Genomic DNA, 4,645 nt, shown 5'->3' on the forward strand with positions numbered 1-4,645 from the left:
CACACACAAGAAAGATCATCAAATGGCTCAAATCTCACACAGGTAATCGGTCACAATCAATCCAACTCTCAAACATCATGATTATCTTCCAAGCAAAGAAGAGCGTGGAGTCCAACAAAACAGAGTATCAATGCAGTGAAGGGAACTAGCAACCTAATCACAGTCCAGAATTCACAAAAAGCATGCAAAACTGTACACAAGACTCAACAAAATTCACTAGAAAACGAAATCTAAACAAAGAACAACCTCCCCTAATAGATCACACTTAAACGACACAATGTCCTCAGTGTGTCACAATCAGCAGATCAACAATCAGCACAATCAACAGATATAGACAAAGTGCAATAAAAGTGAGGAGGGAAGGAGAAAAGAAACTCCCTGAGTCAGATGGGAGGGTAGGTGGGGTGGACCAAAGACGTCTCCTCCACCACTACATCCAACAAAGAAGGATTGCTGAGGAAAGGCTTCAGTCTATGCCCGTTCACCTTGAAGCTTTTAGCTACAGATGGACCTTGGATCTCTACTGCACCATAAGGATAAACATTAGTCACAACAAAAGGTTCGGTCCACTTTGATCTCAACTTACCACCCATGAGGCCAAGCCTAGAGTTATACAACAAAACCTGCTGGCCAACCTCGACGTCCTTTCTAACAATGGAACTATCATGGAACCTCTTGGTCTTTTCTTTGTAGAATTTCAAGTTCTCATAGGGCTCTAATCGGATCTCATCCAATTCATTCAGTTGCAACTTCCTTTCCTCTCCAGCTTGGTCAATGGAGAAGTTGCAAGTCTTCACAGCCCAGTATGCCCGATGCTCAATCTCAACTGGTAAATGAGATGCCTTTCCAAAGACAACCCGATAGGGAGACATCCCTATGGGTGCTTTGTAGGCAGTCCTGTGGGCCTAAAGAGCATCGTCCAACCTATTGCTCCAATCCTTCCTGTTGGGCTGGACAATCTTCTCCAAAATCCTCTTAATCTCTCTGTTAGAGATCTCAGCCTGCCCATTTGTTTGGGGGTGGTATGGTGTAGAGACTTTGTGCACCACCCCATATTTCTTGACCAAAGCTTGCATGGATCTGTTGCAGAAATGGGTTCCTTGATCACTAACAATTGCTCTGGGCACTCCAAACCTGCAAAAGAGGTGAGATCTAACAAAATCCACAACAACCCGAACATCATTAGTCTTGGTGGCTCTAGCTTCCACCCACTTTGAAACATAACCCACAATAAGGAGAATATAAGAGAAACCAAAAGAAACAGGAAAAGGACCCATAAAGTCGATACCTCAGACGTCAAATACCTCACAGAACAGCATAGGCTGTTGAGACATCTATTGTCTCTGTGAAATTGATCCTCCTGCTCTTTGACACGGCTCACAAGTGCTGCAAATCCTTCCCGCATCTTTGAAGATGGAAGGCCAATAGAGACCGCAGTCTAGCACTCTGCGTGCTGTTCTCTGAATCCCAAGATGACTGCCAGGTGAGGAGGCATGACAAAACTGTAGGACCGATTCAATCTCATGGTCTGGAATGCATCTCCTAGTAACCTGGTCACTGCACAGCTTCCACAGATATGGGTCATTCCAAATATAATACTTAGCATCACTTTTAATTTTAGCAATTTGAGCACGGGATGCTGAGGGAGGAAAAACAGACGCAACCAAATAATTCACAATATTTGCAAACCAAGGAGTAGGGTGAGAAAGTGAAACCGTCAACAAACTCTCGTCAGGAAAGTTATCCTGGATGGGCAACACATCAGCTTCATCCTCAGCTCTCTCAATCCTGTTGAGGTGGTCTGCAACCAAATTTTGTGCTCCACTATGGTCTTTGATTTACAAGTCAAACTCCTGGAGTAGTAGCATCCACCTGATCAATCTAGGCTTTGACTCAGCCTTTTTCAACAGAAACTTCAGAGCTGCGTGGTCAGTGTATACAATAACAGGTGATCCAAGCAAATATGATCTAAACTTATCAAGAGCAAAAACAATGGCCAACAGCTCTTTTTCTGTGGTGGTATAGTTTGCTTGGGCAGCATCTAACGTCCTAGAAGCATAATAGACCACTCTCGGCAACTTGTCAATTTTTTGTGTCAAGACAACCCCCAATGCATAGTTAGATGCATCACACATAAGATCAAATGGGGCTGTCCAATCCGGTGCCTGAATGATCGGGGTTGTGGTCAAAGCTTCCTTCAGGCAATCAAACGCCTGCTTGCATCTGTCATCAAAAGCGAAGTCAATATCCTTTTGTAACAGTCTGGATAAGGGAAGCGCCTTCTTGCAGAAATCCTTGATGAAGCGCCTGTAGAAGCCTACATGACCAAGAAAAGATCGAACCTCTCGCACGCAAGAGGGGTAAGGCAACTGCGAAATCACAAATATCTTAGCAGGGTCTACCTCTATTCCCTTTCTAGAAATGATGTGCTGTAGAACCAAACCTTGTTCAACCATAAAATGACATTTCTCAAAATTGAGAACAAGGTTTGTTTCTATACATCTATTCAACACTTTATCCAGACTATCTAAACATGCATCAAAAGAGGATCCATACACAGTAAAGTCATTCATAAACACCTCTATGAAACTCTCAAGAAAGTTGCTAAAAATGCTAAGCATGCATCGCTGGAAGGTACCAGGGGCGTTGCACAGGCCAAAGGGCATCCTCCTATAGGCAAAAGTACCAAAGGGGCAGGTGAATGTGGTTTTCTCTTGATCCGCAGGAGTAATATTGATTTAGAAGTAACCAGAAAAACCATCAAGGAAGCAATAATGAGATTTACCTGCCAGGCGCTCTAGCATCTAATCAATGAATGGCAGGGGGAAATGATCTTTCCTGGTTGCTTGGTTAAGCCTCCTATAGTCAATGCAAACTCTCCAACTATTCTGCACTCTTGTGGGGATAAGCTTATCCCTCTCATTCTTCACCACAGTGAGGCCAGGTTTTTTGGGCACAACATGGATGGGGCTCACCCACTGACTGTCTGAAATAGGGTAGATGATCCCAACTTGTAAAAGCTTGGTCACCTCCTTCTTGATGACATCCATAATCACAGGGTTTTGCTGTCTTTGTGGCTGCCTAACTGGCTTTGCCCCATCCTCCAAAAGAATTCTATGCATGCATGTGGATGGGCTAATACCAGGTATGTCAGCCAAACTCCAACCAATGGCCTTCTTGTGCTTTCTCAGCACACCAAGCAACTTCTCCTCTTGCACAGTATCAAGGGAGGTGGAAATTATCACCGGCTTCTTCTCATCATCCTCTAAGTACACATACTTAGGTGATCTGGCAATTGTTTCAACTCAAGAGTGGGTGCCTGCAAGTCAGATTCATTTGTACTTCCTACAACGTGGTTAGTGCATTCTGACTCTAAAGAATTCACAGGTAAAGGCAAAACACCTATCTCATTAGAATCCAAATCAATATCCATGACAAATATATCATCAACATCATGAATATCACAATCATCATCAACATCCACAACAATATCAATATCATTTTCAAAACCTAATTCAAATTCAGATTCAATGCATGAATGTAGAGAAGATAGAAAATAGTGCTCTTTCTCATGCAAGGAATCAAACTCATCAACAACATATTTATCAATAATGTCATCCAACATGTCTATCTTAAAAACAGAGTGGTCCTTGACTGGAAACTTCATTGCATCAAGAATATTAAAATGAACAACAATATCAGCAATTTCCATGGATAAAGTTCCTGCATACACATCAATCTTGGTTCGGGCTGTTTTTAAGAATGGCTTGCCTAAGATAATGGGAGCGGATCCATGAGAGAATCCCTCCTCCATCTCCAAAACATAGAAGTCAGCAGGAAAAATCAATTCACCAACCCTAACCAAGACATCCTCTATGCAACCTGTGGGGTGTGTAACACTTATGTTAGCCAACTGAATAACTACACCCGTAAGTTGCATAGGACCAAGAGACAAAGATTTATAGATAGAAAAAGGCATCACATTAATAGAAGCACCTAAATCAAGCATGGCATTTTCAAATTTACTATTTCCAATCACACAAGGAATGCAAAATATATCTGGGTCCTTGCACTTTTCAGGGATGTGCGGGACCGACTTACCAATGAGTGCGGAAACATTCCTACCCATGCTGATCCTTTCATTACCTTTCATCTTCCTCTTGTGTGTGCACAAGTCCTTCAAGAATTTTGCATACCTTGGAATCTGTTTGATTGCATCAAGTAGAGGTATGTTCACTTCTACCTTCCTGAAGGTCTCCAATATCTCCTTGTCCACCTTTTCCATCTTTTTGCTAGGAATTGCCCTTGGAGGGAAAGGAAGAGGTATAGGTCGCTCAGGCAACGGAGGAGGCACACTGGTGGTGGTGGTGGAAGAAGAAGGTCCACCTAGAGGAGAAGAACCATCGGGAGAGGAAGAAGGTCCACCCACCTCAAATCTCCTGCTTGAACCAGTCTGGTCCTCTTTTCTTTGACAAGTAGCAGGTGTGGGTGTAGGTGTAGGAGTTGGCTCAGTGGGCACAACAATCTGCTTCCCAGATCTGAGGGTGATGGCACACACATTCCTTGGATTTTGCACAGTCTGGGATGGTAACTTGTCAGAATTTTGTGACTGTGTCTGGTTGAATTGTGTTGCCATCTGACCCAT

At 43.2% G+C, this 4,645-nt stretch overlaps 1 pseudogene; it reads right to left on the reverse strand.

The window, feature by feature from the left end:
- Positions 1–4,645, reverse strand: part of LOC111240808 — a 12,116-nt pseudogene extending 7,471 nt beyond the window's left edge.

This window comes from Vigna radiata, unplaced genomic scaffold (assembly GCF_000741045.1).
Source record: "Vigna radiata var. radiata cultivar VC1973A unplaced genomic scaffold, Vradiata_ver6 scaffold_284, whole genome shotgun sequence".
Taxonomy (NCBI): Eukaryota; Viridiplantae; Streptophyta; class Magnoliopsida; order Fabales; family Fabaceae; genus Vigna; species Vigna radiata.